This window comes from Somniosus microcephalus, chromosome 16, assembly GCF_052327205.1.
Source record: "Somniosus microcephalus isolate GS21.2 chromosome 16, FLI_Smic_1.0, whole genome shotgun sequence".
Taxonomy (NCBI): Eukaryota; Metazoa; Chordata; class Chondrichthyes; order Squaliformes; family Somniosidae; genus Somniosus; species Somniosus microcephalus.
In genome coordinates, this window is record NC_141002.1 from 40,579,643 (window position 1) to 40,598,536 (window position 18,894).

The following is an 18,894-nucleotide window of genomic DNA, read 5'->3' on the forward strand; positions in this document are numbered from 1 at the left end:
ATAAACACGAAAAATTACGAACATAAGCTTTTCGTATCACTTGGTAAAAAAAATGAAAACGGAACCATTGTGGTATATGCTTATCTACCTTACTGAGAGAAAAATACTGTTGCGATAGATTTTGGAGCAAATCAGCTTTTAAAACCAGATACAGCACTACATCTCTCAAACCATGCCAGGATTATATCGCCTTACCGTTTGTAGAAATCAACAACAAAGAGAAATCGAGATTTGATTTTAAAACAAGTCCACGCACTCCTTGGTGTTGTACCGTTTGATGCAGTAAGTGTTTATGTTTAGCTTGGTGTCACAAATAAAAGCAAAGAGCAGACGGACACTTGCCGGCTTCTCGTCACTTCGCAATGGTTCATCTCGGCTTCCGTCACCGATACAATGTGATTTTTAACTTTAATTATTAAGTAACAATATTAAATCACGATTTACGGCTTCCCTTTGCATGTAACTTTTCTTCCCTTGTTCCGAAGTGAAGTACTTCACACACACACACACACTTGTGCTTGTGATAAAATGGAAACAAAATAACACTTCGCAGTCATTTTTTTCAATTTTCGTTATTTTGTGGTTGGCATGATTCTTATTTGCATCGGCAGAAATTCATTTGTTGGCTTAAATTGCTTTCGAGTTATAGTGGAAGAAAAAGGTCGTTTAATGTGTTTAGTGTAAAGATTCGTTCTTTTAAAAAGTATCGCATTTTCTCGTATGGAGAACGAAAATGTAAGTTTCACTTAATATGTCCTTTTTTGTAGAATCTACCAGCGATGTACTTGAACTTAAAAAAAATCATAACTGTTGAAAATGGCGGCGTGAAGGAGAGTGAGGAACCATCAGAAAAAAAAGTTTTAAAAATCATGAATGTCTAAAAAATCTACTTTACTCTTGCAAGAGAAAGTGAAAAATGTCTGAAAGTGGCCATGTTAACAGTAGTTATCTTCAGAAGTTCATGTTACGCAACCGTAAGTTACTGAGTCGTTTGAAGTTGGACTTAATTCAATGTTAAGATTTTTCCCCTCCTAACTGCTGAATCTGTCGGCTTTAAACTTGACTTTTCCTATTATTTATTAGCCTCAGTCAAAAAAAGTGCTCAAGAAATAAATGCATAAAATATAAATTACTTCCAAAAAAATGAGTAACTTTGATTCACCTTTTAAATATTCTAATCGCAGAATTAAATAAATTCTTAAACCGCTTACAGAATGCTTTCCGTATCCTACTTTTTAAATTGTTTAAATCTCTCCCTTCACACGAGAGGTATAATAAAAAAAAATGCTCTGGGGTTTATGTTAATTTATTTAAATCTGCCGTCAAACTTGAACTTGACTTTTTGTGGCTCTGCAGACTTGTTTTGTAGGTGGGGGAGGGGAGGAAAGCTGACAGGAGTAAGTTAAGGAGCAGTGAACTCGGACAGATCTCCGAGGAACCCGAGACAAATGCTTCCCGTTTCGTTAGTTTAAAACTGCTGTTGGAGGCGAGCATTTCAGAAGCGGGGGCCCTGCTGCGCTTTTTTTTCTTCTCGGGAAGGACGGCTGGGTGAACGCGCCGCCATTTTGTAGCTTCAAGCTGCTTCTTTGTGCCTTTCTCACTCACCTGGGAAGCGGAAGCGGAAATAACGTAAGGTGCCTGGTTCGCTGCCAGCCAATCGGAGCGGCAGCGCGAAAGAACGCGCGCGGGCTCTTCCAGCAAACTGAGTGCGTGCGCGAGCGAGAAGCGCCCTGTGCGGGGGGGCGGGTGTTGTTTGTAACTTTTTAATGGCATGTAGATGCATATACAGGAGGGAGGGGTTGTAATTATTGCACATTTACACAGACACTTAGACGAATGGAGTTGCAATCCCTTCACAGGGACATATAAAAAAACGGCAGTTACCATCACACAGTGCGACATCCTTCAGAAACACTGCCACTTTCTCGGTATCCACCCCATCCCGTTCTCTTGTAGCTCAACCGTAACCAGAGTTTCTGTCAACTCTTTATAGCTTTTCTTTTCCTTTTAAAATGTAGCACAAATTGCATTAAATTTAAAATACTCCTTTTTGTTTCTCTGCGTTTCATACTCCATAATATTGCACTCCCAACAAAACCGTGTATTTATATAGTGCATTTAATGTAGTAAAAGGCACCAAGGCGCTTCACAGGAGCGTTATAAAACAAAAAATTTGATACCGAACCACATAAGGAGAAATTAGGGCAAATGACCAAAAGCTTGGTCAAAGAGGTAGGTTTTAAGGAGTGTCTTAAAGGAGAAAAGAGGTAGAGGGGCGGAGAGGTTTAGGGAGGGAATTCCAGAGCTTAGGGCCCAGGCAACTGAAGGCACAGCAACCAATGGTTGAGCAATTATAATCAGGGATGCTCAAGAGGGAAGAATTAGAGGAGCACAGATATCTCGGGCGGAGCGCGGGGGGGGTTGGTAACTCTGTAGATAACTCCAGACCAAACAATTTCATCACCATACCTTCCTTACTCTTATTTCCTATGCTAACTCCCTGCCTGCATTAGCCCCACCAATGCCTCTCCTATGGTGCAGTCCTCAAGTCCCATGCCCTCTGACCTGTTTCTGTTACATCCTGCCTCATCCTACTACACAGCCTTATATTTGTCTCCCAATGATCATTCATTCTCACTTTGCAGCCCTTTAGTGGCCAGGCCATTCAAATCACCTCGATAAACATCAAGTTTTCTCTAATACGATAGCAAAATACTGCGGATGCTGGAAATCCGAAATATCAACAGAAGACGCTGGAAAAACTCAGCAGGCTCTATTTCTCTCTCCACGGATGTTGCCTGGCCTGCTGAGTTTTTCCAGCGTCTTCTGTTGTTATATCACGTTTTCTCTCTTTGTTATTAACAGAAAACTTCAACCCGAACACCTGTTAACATGGCACTATTCCACTCCTCTCATACATGAATCACTCACTCCATTTCACCATCACTTGTACCCCAAATCACAACCAAAACAAACGTTATCTGAATAAAGCTTTTAAAGTCTGCCCTCTAACTTTTCTTTAAATAAAACTGTCAAATATTCTAGCAGTTCCCCTGACAAAACAGTGCTGATGCATCCTGGGAAATTGGGTACACTGCACATGCTCAGACTGCACAGTGTGCATGCAGCTGACAGAATCACAGCTCTGAGCAAAAAAATAAAGTCCAATCCCACCCCTTTGGGAGAGGCTTATGCCTTCAAGTAAAAACTTTAATGCATGCATTAAAAGACACAAAAGATAATTCAGTTGATACATTTCAGTATGTTACTGTGAAATATGCATTTCAAAGCCTTATCTTGAACATTAGAAATTCCAGTTACTGAGAAATAATGATGGGGGAAAAATTTTCAGGAAGCATTTTGAGCGATTTTTGTGAAAACAATAATATAGCACCATATGGTAGTGTAACAGGGAGTTATGGCATAAAATTAATATTGAAACACCTGTTAGAGCGCCACCTACTGGCATCACAGGGAAATATAACAGGTAAATGTATACATTTCAATATGCGAATCTCCATAAAGAAATGTTTACATGGCAATTTCCAATAGAATGTACAATCCAGATACGAATTTTAAAATCTATCTATAATATATTGAAAATGTTACACCTGTGTGCACATCTATGAACTTTTTCCACTATCAATGTTTAATGGAAACTGCCAATGTAAACTGGTCACACTGTAATTACACTTACACTTGGTGGTGCAGTTGTGCCTCAGCCTACACTACAGAAAAACACCTATGCTGTAATTACACTTCCTGCCTGTAGTGGTGCTGCTGTGCCTCCACTGGTGGGAGGCTGTAATTATAGTGTGACAAGATTACAAAAGTAGCTTCTATAATAAATGTGAACATAGAAATTTATATTGGAAAAAGTTGACAGGAGGTGTGCGCAAACATAAGATATTTTAATATATTATCTATTGTTGTATCTAGCATGTGTCCATCATTCTCCCAACACACTTTGCCACAGAGGCAATACAATCTTAAAAGGGAAGGAAAGCTGGACTGTTCTGATCTGGACCCATATAACCATGGTCTTCACAAAGGAGGACACAAATAACCTCCCAGAGATGTCGGGGAACATAGGGTCTAAAGAGAGGGAGGAATTGAATGAAATCAGTATTTGTAGGGAAATGGTGTTAGGGAAATTGACGGGATTGAAGGCCGATAAATCCCCAGGGCCTGATAATCTACATCCTAGGGTACTTAAGGAAGTGGCCCTAGAAATAGTAGATGCATTGCTGGTCATCTTCCAAAATTCTATACAGTCTGGCACAGTTCCTATGGATTTGAGGGTAGCTAATGTAACCCCACTATTTAAAAAAGGTGGTAGAGAGAAAACGGGGAATTATAGACCGGTAAGCCTGACATTGTTAGTGGGGAAAATGCTAGAGTCCATTATAAAAGATGTAATAGCAGTTGGAAAACAGTGACAGGATTGGACAAAGTCAACATGGATTTACAAAAGATAAATCGTGCTTGACTAATCTACTGGAATTTTTTGAGGATGTAACTGGTAGAATAGATAAGGGAGAGCCAGTGGATGTGGTGTGTTTGGACTTTCAGAAGGCTTTCGATAAGGTCCCGCATAAGAGATTAGCGTGTAAAGTTAAAGAACATGGGATTGGGGGTAAGGTACTGACTTGGATAGTGAACTGGTTGGCAGACAGGAAGCAAAGAGTTGGAATAAATGGGTCTTTTTCTGAGTGGCAGGCAGTGACTAATGGGGTACCACAGGGATCGGTGCTAGGACCCCAGCTATTCACAATATATATTAATGATCTAGACGAGGGAACCAAATGTAATATCTCCAAGTTTGCAGATGACACAAAGCTGGGTGGGTGTGTGTGCTGTGAGGAGGATGCCGAGAAACTCCAGTATGATTTGGACAGGTTGGGTGATTGGGCAGATGCATGGCAGATGCAGTATAATGTGAATAAATGCGAGGTTATCCACTTTGGTGGCAAAAACAGGAAGGCAGATTATTACCCGAACAGCAATAGATTGGGAGAAGGGGAAGTGCAACGAGACCTGGGTGTCCTTGTGCACCAGTCGCTGAAGGTAAGCATGCAGGTGCAGCAGGCGGTTAAGAAGGCAAATAGTATGTTGGCCTTCATAGCGAGAGGATTCGAGTACAGGAGCAAGGATGTCTTGCTGCAGTTGTACAGGGCCTTGGTGAGACCACACCTTGAGTATTGTGTTCAGTTTTGGTCGCCTTATCTGAGGAAGGATGTTCTTGCCATGGAGTGAGTGCAGCGAAGATTCACCAGACTGATACCTGGGATGGCAGGAATGACGTATGAGAAGAGATTGGGTCGATTGGACTTATATTCGCTGGAGTTTAGAAGAATAAGAGGGGATCTCATTGAAACTTATAAAATTCTAACAGGACTAGACAGACTAGATGCAGGAAGGATGTTCCCGATGGCGGGGGGAGTCCAGAACCAGGGGTTACAGTCTAAAGATAAAGGGTAAGCCATTTAGGACTGAGATGAGGAGGAATTTCTTCACCCAGAGAGTGGTGAACCTGTGAAATTCTCTACCACAAAAGGCAGTTGAGGCCAATTCATTAAATATATTCAAGAAGGAGTTGGATATATTTCTTAAGGCTAAAGGGATCAAGGGATATGGGCAAAAAGCAGGGACCGGGTACTGAATTTGGATGATCAGCCATGATCTCATTAAATGGTGGAGCAGGCTCGAGGGGCCGAATGGCCTACTCCTGCTCCTATCTTCTATGTTTCTATGTATAGCGAAAATCTATACAGTACAAAGAAGCACATATACACTGCAGTGAAATACATACAGCACAGAATACTACATACAACTGAACAATGAAACCCATCCTGTAAAAGTAGCTTATACATACTGTACAGTGAAATCTAGATAGCTAAAAGTAACACATACTGTACAGTGAAATCTATACTATAGTGTAGCATATACACACTAGAAAATCACACAGTTTAGAGAGTAGCACATACAGTCAACATAATGAAATGGGCAGATATTTTATGTATCTGCTTGTGAGTTATTTTTTGTAAAATCAATAAGTGGTATTCTTTATACTATATGGATCTCCTGATACAGTCTATTAATTTCTCTATACAGTTTAAATGCATTCAATTTATGCAAAAACAGACTATGGACAAATCCTTGGTGAAACTGGGATTCCACATACACACTATTCAAAAAATAGAATCACAGATACATGTTCAGCAAATGCGCACTACATAGAATTTCACATACACATTGTAGAGGAAAATAGAAACAGTTATTACACTGTAGAGAAACAGTGCGGAGATAAATGGATATCAAGTTTTGATAACCTGACATTCACATTGTTGATCTATATGCAAATAAGCACACTGTACAAACACAGTAAAGGCAAATGGAAATATAAACATTATAGATTTTAATATTCACACACTACTGTACAGGCAAATGTATGCACACTCAACTCTACATGGATCTCATGCACATACATTGTACAGGCACTGTGTGCACACACAGGACTACAGGCAAATTTATTCATGCATACATATATCTACTCAACTGCATATTTCTGCACACACGCTTATCTGTATAGACAAATCTATAGACATTCAACTATACAAGAAAATAAATACTCACGGGCAAAAATTAATCTATGCAGGCAACTCAGACACTTAACTGCATAGGCAAATTTTTACATCAACACACAGTTGTGTAGGCAAATGTATACATTCATTCAACTCTGCAGCAAAATCTATCTGCACGCTGTACGGTGAAATGTACACACATTTGACTATGCAGGCAAATCTATGCACACACATCCATCTTGATCAATGTTGATCAATGAAGTACATTTTAATATAGTGCATTTTTTTTCTGTCTGTACAAATGGGATCTTTTGTGCCAAAACAGGTTTCTCAAGTAATACTCATTTGGTTATGGAGGATTCCAGACCTGTAATATTTGATTCCCCCATTTGATTTGATTGTGGATCTATTCTGTGCTATAATGCAGCATTTATACTGCAGCGCCCAGTCTTAGATCTGGACACGCATGCTCAGGGCTCCTCTCCCAGCTGGTAAAATGTCAATGTTTGGACAGCACAAGCGGCAGCGTCGGCACTGTCCAAACATTTCAAGTAATTGCAGGATTCAGGGGAATCCCTTCATTTCATTTTCTGTCATTTCGATAAAACGCAAATAACCATATTTCACCTTACTCCTCTTATATAAAATGATGCTATGGATTAAGAGTGAAGGGGCGCCGCGGGATTGTTGGATTATTTAAATTGTATTTCAATAATATTCCTAGAATTTGTTTGAAAAAACATTAATTTGCGCATAAAATGTAAACAATTTGCTGACGAAACCTGGATGGTCACCACGGCGGAGAGCAAAGAGACGAGTCGCCACTCGCATATCGTGACACCCCAGAAATTGGGCAGTCAAGTCTCTTTCTGCCGCTTAATCGCACAATATTAACGACCCAGCCAGACACAGAGAGATACAAACCGCCCACGTAAAGAATGGGGCTCACACTGAAATTTACAAATGTGAAAGGTGCACCGCATAACCGATGCCCCGTACAACTGGACCAGGAGCTGGGCTGGCTCTCTGCACTTCCACGGAGAAGTCTGGATACAGTCGCCTGAAACTATTTTGTTCAAAGCTCAAATTCTGTCTGAAGAGTGCATTGAAAGCCATACACAAAGAACGTTCAAAGCCTTATGTAACCTTCAGCAGCAGAGAGAGTTGCAGAATAGGAACAATTTCAATTCACAATATAAGAATGTATATTTTATGTTAAACAATATAAGAGCGTTGTGCAGAATGTTTGAAGCGGGCTTTGGCCTGTGGGGGTAGAATCCGTGTCCGATGTTGGGTGAAATGAAACTTTTAACCGCCTATATAGGGTATCTCGGGGTAGATGTGGAGGAGAGCGGGGCAGCAAATCCCAGAGTCAGTCTCTCAGTTCCAGCTGTAGAATTCAAGTCAATGCAGCCATCCCGGTTGTTCTTGATGCTGCACGCGAATATTAAAGAAGCAACTAAAACCGGCTGAACTCAATATTTAAAGGATATTCTGTCAACGGGTTCTACCAACTTTAAAAGACAGAAGCAGGCTTTTACTGCGGAGTTGTGTGGCAGTAGTTAATAAGCCCTTGCTGCCCGCATGTATAGAGGGACTCTGCCCTTGGATTTCCAACATAAACTAGAACTTCGAAAAATACTGTCCTTCTCCGAGTTTCTCTGCCTCGCCTTCAGATTACTATAGTTGTTTTTTTTAAACAAATGAAACACATCTATTCAAATGAAATAATTATGGAAATTATTTTGCATTTTCCAATTGACTATCCCTTTAAAATGGCAGATAGGACTTTTCTAAAGTTGCATTGTTGTACAGTGTTAAAGGAGTGGAGAAACGGACACGATGTGCAGACTGCAGCCCAGGGTCTGGGAGTCAGGCTGGAACACCGAGAGTGGCCGCTGTAACAAATGGGGTAAACCCGTGTTGTGCCGGCGATGGTAACCACATTACCTCCTGAACCGCGACGTCACTAGGTACAGATTCTCAGCGTCGCCTGTCCCCGAGGATTTGTAGAGAAGAAGCGGTTCCTTAGCGGCAGACCCACGGCCGAGGTGACAGCAGCTTGTACCCTGTCTGGAAGTCTTAGGGTTCATATTCCACTGAGGAATAAATAAATACACAAATCAACAAAAGAAGTAACCAGTTCTCGTGAATTTAAACGAATCTGATTTATGCGCTCACAATTAAGGGGCGATCACCGAACATCCTTGGGTAAAACGGGGAGCTGAATGCAGAATTCCCACTTGTTTGGCATTGTTTTAAACTGGTGGATCTGTAGGTTTTCATTGACGAGTTTGTGCGAAGAGTATGAAGCGATCCACAAATGGTGACAGGGTGGCGGTTTTATTCTGTGATTCGGTTTTCTTGCAGTAAATGATGGCCCGGGCAGTCTGGGAGTGGCTGTCACTCCCTGCAAGGTGCACACAAGGCGGCTGACAGGCTCACTCTCAGCAGCTCACTCTCAGCAGGCGCCATCGCCCCAGTGCCCCGCCAGTTTTTCGCCTGGGGAGGGGCAGTTGTGGCACAGCGGCTGACAAGGTGGCGATTTATTAAAAAATAAAAAGACAAGGCTGTCGATCTCAATTAGTATTGTTAAAGGCAAAGGGTTTATATTGACCCCAACCCTTCTCACAGCCTCAGCTTTATTTTCGAGTTTAATCTTAGAAAACCTTGTTTTAAACTATTAAAAGTAAATCTTCCATGCAGTTTTTGAAATCCTGCCGGCTTTCAGTTCAGGTATTGAATCCGAGTGATTAAAGTTAAAAATCCCCAATCTGCCCTGGTCCACCAGGTCATGTGATCCGACATCACCAACACAGCAGGGGAGTTAACATCAATTGGATAGTAACATCGAACAGGTTATATTAATGGTGCAGTCACACCTTGTGTTATTAAACCTCTATTTGTTGAAGCTGCCACAATGTCGCTGCCCTTCACACGCTCACTGTCCAATCTGGGAAAGCAGAGCTTGGTGTGTGTACTTCAACACACCCGGCTCCGAGCGCTCTTCAGTGGCTCCCAACTGCTAGTGAAACTGTCCTATTCGTATATGTCAGTTCTTCTCTATTATTAGAAACTTAGGCTCTGAAGTCACATTGTGGGACGCTTAACGAATTTGTCTTACATTCCTCTCTCCACGATATTAGCAAGGTGCTAACTCATTTCCTTTAAACAAGTTAACGTGTCCACTAAAATAACGAAAAATGGTATTTCAAATGAGCGAATTAAACCCTCGTACATTAATGTGCCACTGTGTAATTTGAGGGCCTTAAATTCAGGAACTCTAACCAACCATCCTTAACATTAAATGTTTAAACCTCAACTTCATGCTGGTTTCAAGACTGCAACAGGCGCGAAGCTGAAGCAGCGTGAACCCACTTGGAATCATCGAATGATACAACATAGAAGGAAGACATTCGGCCCGTAGTCCGTCACCCCTAAAAAAACCACCGAATGGACACAAGTCTGACAGAGTTAAACTGTAGTTACACTGCTCATCTTGTGTTGATGCAATGTGAAAACCTAATTACACTGGTGTGAGACATACAGTATAACTAACTGCCCATAAGATTGGGAAAACGCAAAAGCTGGTCAGGTCCCTAACCTGAAGTACATGTTGAAAAGGAGCTGGTGGTATTGGCTGTTTGGCAAATCAGATTAATAATCTATAAAAGTAATCTTTGCTCCAATTATATTAAAAATTACTAAAAGACCGCACCCTGAAAAAAGGTCTGTGCTCTTTGGCAAAGAAAACTACCTTGAAAAAAAATGTTCAGTAAATCTGTGTTGAATCATTCCATTTTCTGATAACTTGGACCGACGAAGTTAAGCACAATTTAGAGGATTTTTTTCTGTTGCAGCAAGATAGTTTTCAACAGCAGCAACTGGAGGCTTATTGCCTGCCTGTTTCTTTTCTGTTCCTTGTGTTGGGAATTTCTTTATTAATGATACTTCACCGTGAGGTACAAAAATTAATTACCATATATATAAAAGTTTAAAGGATTATGCAAGTGAAGTAATTTATAACAGAAACGCAGGCATTTTTCATCTTATAAAATGGCTCAGATTGTATTAATGGCTTACAAAAATGGCAAATCACAAGAAAAAGGAACATTGCAGGGTTTTATTCTGGTGCAACAAATTGCACAATGCATTTGTATATTGTGGGGTCATCACTGCAGTTGATTATATGGCATAAGGCAAAGTCAAATCATAACACAAATACTGGCATGATTATAAAAAAAATGCACTTCAAATTCAAAATTCAAAAACTCCTTTACCCTCTCAATGGAACTAAAAAAGTTTAAATTTGGAATTAAACTATTTGTACCAGTTGCTGCAAGAATGTCTATAGAGAGGCACAAGGAGAAGGAATTAGAACTCTAAGAACTTTGTCATTCTACATGTCATATTGGTATTTGTAGAATACAATGCAGAATGACAGACCCAAGTTACTGCAAACACCTACATTACTCATCAGCTTGGGATAACAGCACGCTGCATGAATGCTTGCACACATATGTCGAGCCCCATCCACTGATATCTAGATAGGAACGTAGAAACATAGGAATGGGAATAGGCCATTCAGCCCCTCAAGTCTGTTCTGCCATTCAATTAGATTCTGGCTGATCTGTATCTTAACTCCATTCACCCAGCTTTGTTCCATATCCCTTGAGACCCTTACCTAACAAAAATCTTACCAATCTTATTCTTGAAAGATTTCAATTGACCCAGCATCCACAGCCTTTTGGGGGAGCAAGTTCCTGATTTTCACTACCCTGCCATTATTAAAAATAAAGTGTAAAAAGTTCAATTTGAATTTGAAAATGTTTTACACATTTTCAAATTCTCGTGGCTCAGCATGTATCTGAGTTACACAGACCAGGAATGTTCCAGGTTCGGTCTGCGCTGAGTTAACAGATCCCAGCCAGTGTGGAGCTATAATTGGCCTCAGTAACCTTGGACTAAAAAAGGAAAGTTTTGGCCAGAGCATTCGCTCTCGATAGCAATCCCAGCTGTGCGTGTGTGGAGTCAGATGAGGACAGGATCTGGTTCAGCTGTGATGCCCTTCAGGTTGAATAGTCTGTTAAAAGTCACTGTCAAGGCTCACGTATATATATTGGCCACTTGGGTGAGGTGCCAGATGTAGTGAAGCAATGAATATCTTCAGGAGCTAACAGCAGGAAAGCTGGGAGCAATGGGAAGGAAAATTGTTGAAGAGAACTAAGTTTTAAATTTGACTTTGCATCAGCTTCAGTTATACAGCAGCCACCAGGAAGCCCATTCAGTATCGGAGTGCAGTTATATTAGGCACACCAATCTAAGAATGTTGTGCAATAGACCATAATTATAATATCTCTCTGCTCAGGTACATTTGTTGGACATGGAAAGCCACTGCTGCCTTTCTGGACATGTACTTAACATTGGTTTCAGCAGAATGATGCATGTGCACATGAACATCCATGCATGCAATAAACTTACTAAAATAAGATGAAAAGTGGAGTGGCTAAAATAAGTTTGCAGTAAAAGCACTGGATTCTGCAGCTGAACTCAGGGAGGCTGAAGTTCTACTACAGCCTCCAAACAGCAGAGGGGTTGATTCTGGCCGTAATGTACTCCGGTGTCAAATCACTGGTTTAACTCTTGAATTATACTATGGAGCAAAAGTGACAGTAAAACAGTAGCCTAACACAAACCCCTGGAGGTGCTCTTACAGTTGTTGACTAAGTGCACCTCAGGTGATTTTAAGCACAAGTTACATTACACAGTCTGCATCAATTTAATGCTGAAATCACTTCACTGAGTGTTATAACTGACCTGTAAAACCAACATTTTGAGTAAGAATTATAAAAGCACTTTATGACACCATGGTAGTCAGGCTCTAACTGTATATTCATTCTCCGGTAATTTTATTAGGACAACAATGTACAGGAAAACATGTATATTGATAAGATTTTACCAAGCCAGATGTTATTCTGGCACATAGCTAAACTACACACTGTATCAACCATTGGTACAGTATCATCCCTAATGTCTGCAGACACTGCCTTTGGTATTGCTGTTAGATCATGTCTTTATAATCTACTAAAATATAAGGAAGAATTATAATATAAAAAGTCTTAGAAATTAATTGGCACTGTGCTCATTTTACAAGCGTAAAACAGGCGCCTAATGATCCAATATGGTGGGCGGCACGTGCGTGCACATTCTGTGCCAGAAGTGTGCCACCTGCCATATTGGTAAAGGCTCCAGTACAGGCATCCAGGACCCACCCCTGAAACAGGCATTAGTTGCTTTGCATATGCAAATAAGGGGCCTAATGCCTGTTTTAGACCCCCTGCACAAAATTAGGCTGCCCTGAACACAGCCTGTGCTGGGCCTGCTGTGTTCATGATAAACATGCCTACATGTGGCCTAACCAGCGGTCCCGAAGGCTGCCACCAAAAAGGTAATTAAAAAAAAATACTTATATCAATGTGGAGCTAGGAGGACCACTCCTGCTCCCCCCGGCACCACAGCAGTCCTGAAGACCAGTGCCGGCCCTCGTTCGGCCCCCTCCCGACCGCTTCCTTCCCTCCCGATTGCCTCCCCCCGCCCCACCCCCAGGCAGCTGACCTAACTTCGTCCTCGTGGAACTGGCGAGCTGCCTCTGAACGCCCGATTGATGTCCGCAGCTCACTGGCAATAGGCTGATGAGCCTCGAGCCTTCAGCTTCTGGCGTGTGATCCTAGCGTGCTGCCTATTTCTGGCCTGAAACCGGGCCGAAAAGAATTTCCACCCCAAAGACTTTAAACCTGTATGACCTTTTGTTGACAGACATTAAACTGTCAAAACAAGACATTCTCTGTGAGAATATCAGGAAACTCACAATATTAGAAATGTCATTAAATTTGGGAAATTAATATATTTTCTGGGGAAGTTAATGTTAGATTTTCTGGGAAGGAATTAATCTTACGGAAAAAATAGTAAAGACATCCCTAGTCACTAAGTCTTTATTGATTATAATTTAATGTGTAACATGCTATGATCTAATACAATTTAATTTTAAAATTATTATTATGGGGAATACTGGATGAGCAAAATGATTCTATGTTTAGTTAAATGTTCCTCAACAAGAGAGAATCCAAATGTGAATTTATACAATTCTGAAATTCTCCATTTTCAGTTATCATATTTTTTGCAATGTTTTAAAAATTACTTTTATTTAGTCTTAACTCATTTTTACACAAAAATTGATAGTCTTGCCAACTTCAGAATTTCTCAATCAATTTTTAAAAATCCTCACCTGATATATGCCTGTGGGCTTCTTCCCTCTCCACATGGAGACAAGATATGATGTGGCAAAAATGTTTACTCTCCTTTTCTCTCTACTATACCATCAAAAAACAAATCAGCTAAGTGAATTCTTTACAATCCTGCACCACCAGTTTACACTCCCCAAACGGAAGTTTCACGTCTGTCCACAGTCTTTCTCTGTTCTTTCCTTTCCTCCTAGTTTTCCTGTCTTTTTGTACCTAACACTTTTCTCTGCTGAGTCTGGCCAGGCTGCCGCAACCAGCTCCAGCTAATTCGAAGCTAAATCGCAAAATGCCTGGGGTTGGATCCCCAGTCCACTGTTAGGAGATTTTTTTTTAAAATAACTAAAAAGTTCAAACCATTTTAGTGATTTTGCACATTTCCTTTAATAAGAATATTTAATCATAATCAATAAAGGCTCAGTCATTAAGGATTCAGATATCTTTACTATTTTTTCTGTAACATGAATTCCTTCTCATTTTAACCCAGAAAATCTAACATTAATTTCCCCTTTCTCACCCAGAAAATCTAACATTAATTTCCCCTTTCTCACCCAGAAAATCTAACATTAATTCCTACATTCTTGCCTAGAAAATATAACATTCGTTTCTTGTCATTCACACCTAGAAAATATAACATTGATTCTCACCCAGAAAATGTAACATTAATCCCCCATTCCCACCCAAAAATGTAACATTAATACCCTCAATTTCACCAGAAAATATAACATTAATTCCCCCATTCCCACCCAAAAATGTAACATTATTTCCCTCAATTTCACCAGAAAATATAACATTAATTCCCCCATTCCCACCCAAAAATGTAACATTATTTCCCTCAATTTCACCAGAAAATATAACATAAATTCCCCCATTCCCACCCAAAAATGTAACATTATTTCCCTCAATTTCATCACAAAATGTAACATTAATTCCCCCATTCCCACCCAAAAATATAACATTAATTCCCTCAATTTCATCACAAAATGTAACATTAATTCCCCCATTCCCACCCAAAAATGTAACATTAATTCCCTCAATTTCATCACAAAATGTAACATTAATTCCCCCATTCCCACCCAAAAATGTAACATTAATTCCCTCAATTTCATCACAAAATGTAACATTAATTCCCCCATTCCCACCCAAAAATATAACATTAATTCCCCCATTCCCACCCAAAAATGTAACATTAATTCCCTCAATTTCATCAGAAGATATAACATTATTTTGTTCTTGTTCTCACTCAGAAAATATAGTATTTAATTCTGAACCAGAAAATATAACATTAATTCCCCTATTCTCACCCAAAGATGTAAATTTAATTCCACATTCTCACCCAAAAATGTAACATTAATTCCTCCAATTTCACCAGAAGATATAACATTATTTTTTTCTTGTTCTCACCCAGAAAATGTAGTATTTAATTCTGAACCAGAAAATATAACATTAATTCACACAAAAAATGCAACATTACCCTAATCCTCACCCAAAAATGTAATACTAATTCCCCCATTCCCACCCTGAAAAGTAACATTAATCCACCTATTCCCACACAAAAATATATGAATTCCCCCATTATCACCCTGAAATGTAACATTACCCCATTCTTAACCAGAAATATAACATTAATTCTCACACAAAAAATGTAATATTAATCCCCCATTCCCACCCATAAATGTAACATTAATCCCACATTCTCACCCAAAAGTGTAACATTAATTTCTCCAATTTCATCAGAACATATAACATTAATTTCTTCTCATTCTTGCCCAGAAAATTCAACATTAGTTCCCCATTCTCACCAAGAGTGTCACCAAGAGTGTTCCCTCTTTTCATCAGAAAATATTTAATTAATTTGCCCATTCTCACTAGAAAATGTAACATTTATTCCCACCCTGAAAATGTAATATAGTATTAATTCCCTCCTTTCACACAAAAAGGTAACATTAATTTCCTATAATTTTACCTGGATTTATTTTTTAAACAAAAGGAAAAACATCCATGAATTTGACCAATTGAAATAAAAATTGCTATGAAGGAGGACACAACTGTAGAAAAACGGAAAACTTTTAATATCTATAATATCCCAGGACATTAATTTGCAGTCAGTGGTGTGCAGCTACCTAGGTGTTTGTACACGGACATACTCTGGACAAGCTTTCATTTTTAAGGCCAGAGATCTTATAAATAAACGATATCGTTTATATTAAGTACTTTCAACATTTGGAACTCCAAATTTCCTTCATTTTCCTCCGTTTCACACTTCACTTTAATGATTATACGCATTGAACTCCAACATTTATTTGAATTGCACAAGACATTTTATTTTCTGAAAATATTAAATCAACATTGTTTTAAAAATCTCGAGACGAGAGAACTATTGCATTTACAAACGAATATATATCTAATTTTGAGTAGAAAACGGAGTTTAGTTGAACACATCCCTTAATACAATAACACGTGAAATGATATTTCCTTTGAAATACAGTAATCCAGAAACAGCCACTGCATATATATATACAGCTAGCTCTCGGTGGAATGTTTTGTCGAACAAGAATCCGAATGAGAGTAAATTTGATGAGGCGGGTGTGAAAGATGGATTTGCTTTCCTCGAACAGATCACTGTCACTGCTTAGATCATCTTTTTTTTTAAATAGAAAGACTCGCTTTTTCTTGATTTAATTGAACTCCCTGAAGATTGCCCCTTGGAACGTTTAAACATTTTTATTTTGTTTTTAAAACTGAAATGTTGCACCGAGTCATACGACCGACACACATTGTATCGTCCCTGTTGCATGTTTTTGGCCTTGAATATCGAAGTGTGCAGGGAAAATGTTCATTCAAAAAAAGTAAACGCAAGAAGCATAATGAATCTTGAAATTTGCAGCGTTTAATATCAAAAGTGAAGATTAATTGTTTTGTGACAAAAGATTTCAAGCAAAATAAAATATGAAAGGGAGAAATATAAGTGCTTGAAAAAAGCAAGCCAGGGATTTAATGCGTCCAATGTCAGCCGGGGATAGATCAGACATGTGTTGGGTTAACTTTGTGCCTTTGTTTACAGGTGGAGATAAATACTGTTCGCAACCGAGCCCGGTCACACTCATTGGCAAAAATAAGTATTTAAGAAGGCAGTTTCTCCCCACTTCCCCTCTCCCATTCGAGATTATATTTCTAAAACTCATCGCAATCCTGCAGTGCGGCAAATAGACCTCTCGCTTCCCTGTGAAACGAGAAGAAAGTTGGAGCCTTGATTTAAAGGAAAAACGAAATAACCCCTGGGTTAAGCTTTTATTAAGTTTCATTATTTGATCCTGGGTATATCAATCAGACATTAATATTCTACATTTTGCACAATAAGTGTAATACAGTGGAGCATGTTTAAGAGACTGAATGCACAGTTCACTGCCCTGCTGTATTTCTGGCTTTGATTCTGGTGTTTATTTGTAAACTGCTGATTTCACCAAGAAAAAGTGAATGTTTAAATAGTTATAACAGCTTAAATATTTAAAACAGTTAAAATAAATCCCACTGATATTTATATAATGCGAGGATATCATAAAGGTATTATGTAGGCACGCATTTAATCAAACCAACGTTTGCCTAAATCACTTTAAACATAACTGTCGGGTTTCCATACGATGTTCCAGCTGCTTGATCTTTCTCAAGCCTGTTCTTTAGACCAGTTTCTCCTACAATAGCCTTACTGTATTACAGCGAAGCCCGTTTATGGTTCACACTTGTTAATTGTTATCACTGTTATTGAATGGCCCGACTAGAGAGTTCTCTGGCGGCTCAATGACAACATCGAAATTTAAAAAGCAAACACAAAGCACAATGCCGGACGATTTAGGTATTTACAAAATCCCGCGCTTCCCTTGTTCTAATCAATAACATTGTTGTACTCTACACTTTGGCGTGACAAGCTAAAAAAAATAATCCCACGGAGGCCAGTCATTGTCCGCTCTTTTGTATTAGAAAAATACTTGAGGAAATCTTTCCCCTGTAACTTGTGCAAACGCCAGTCAGGTTCTGGTTATGAATGTTTCCTTTGTCAGTGAAATTTACGGTGAAAATTAAAATAAATAGGAGCCTTTGGGGTTACTTCTATGTCTGACTTCGAGATCTGAGAGATATAGCGAAAGTAGGGAGAATAGTGAAGGGAATATTTAATAGTGGAATCTGCTGCAATGTGCCCAGGCTCTCCTCGAGTATGCAGCCCTCATCTGTTCTCTCTTTTTGCAAACCGAAAACAATTATTTACACTGTAAACGCATTTTTTAAATGAGACCTCTCTTTGGAGTCAAAGTCGCTTCTGAAGGGGATATATAATGTGTGTAAAATTATAAAGTGTTATTTTTACTTAAAGTACGCTCAACGTCATTGTATCCGTGGTTTTCACGGGGTAAAATAGTGGTTCTGTTTTACAGGAGATTAATCCTGAAAGCAATTCCAGATGAAATGCCTTGGTTTTAAAGGCATTCTCTGTAGACTGGCGCAGCTTACCTGCCCGTTTAACCTGCCAACAGCAACAGCTAAACTACTCAGGAACAGGGAGGACGCTGGCAAGTTTGTTACCGTTGCAGTTTGGTTCGTTCTTTTTTTTACACATTTACTAAATGCCTCCGAATATTTCAATATCTAAATATTTCATTATAGCGCTCACAGTTTGCAAAAAAAAATCTATTACAATATGACCTATATGTAGTAAACAATCTGGTGACAGCACGGTTTAGTACTGTTTTCAAACGACAACTGCTTTATTTGATGTAAATACAAACATTAGCTATTACTGCTGTATGTAAAGCTGCGGTATTAGTGAAAGCGCTGGCTGCTCGGAATCACAGTTCTCGTTGGCAGTGATAGGCTGTCACTTTGCCGGTGCCAGGACAGCCTCTTACTGGGAACCCATTCTCAAGTCTTCAGTCTATACTTCAGGGCCGGATTTTTGCTCTGAGCTTTAAGGTTCGCCAATTACTAAATTCATTAAAGAGTCCAGATGAGTTGGGGGG

At 39.5% G+C, this 18,894-nt stretch overlaps 2 long non-coding RNA genes across 10 annotated transcripts in view; one reads left to right on the plus strand and one right to left on the minus strand.

Annotated features, from left to right (window-relative positions):
• LOC147106095 (uncharacterized) overlaps window positions 1-14,136 on the minus strand; it is a 36,476-nt gene extending 22,340 nt beyond the window's left edge. For 4 of the 7 annotated variants that reach the window (XR_015081349.1, XR_015081350.1, XR_015081347.1 and 1 more), the window contains exons 1-2: window positions 8,766-10,091; window positions 196-8,683 (exon numbers count right to left, since the gene is read on the minus strand). This is a non-coding gene — a long non-coding RNA (uncharacterized LOC147106095). Of the gene's footprint in view, window positions 1-195; window positions 8,684-8,765; window positions 10,093-13,050; window positions 13,149-13,869 lie in introns of those variants that run through there. The other 3 variants (XR_015081351.1, XR_015081352.1, XR_015081353.1) reach the window with 3 other exon arrangements.
• LOC147106096 (uncharacterized) overlaps window positions 1-18,894 on the plus strand; it is a 50,139-nt gene that overhangs the window by 613 nt on the left and 30,632 nt on the right. The window contains exons 1-2 of one of the 3 annotated variants that reach the window (XR_015081344.1): window positions 179-282; window positions 768-974. This is a non-coding gene — a long non-coding RNA (uncharacterized LOC147106096). Of the gene's footprint in view, window positions 1-178; window positions 283-308; window positions 396-767; window positions 975-18,894 lie in introns of those variants that run through there. The other 2 variants (XR_015081346.1, XR_015081345.1) reach the window with 2 other exon arrangements.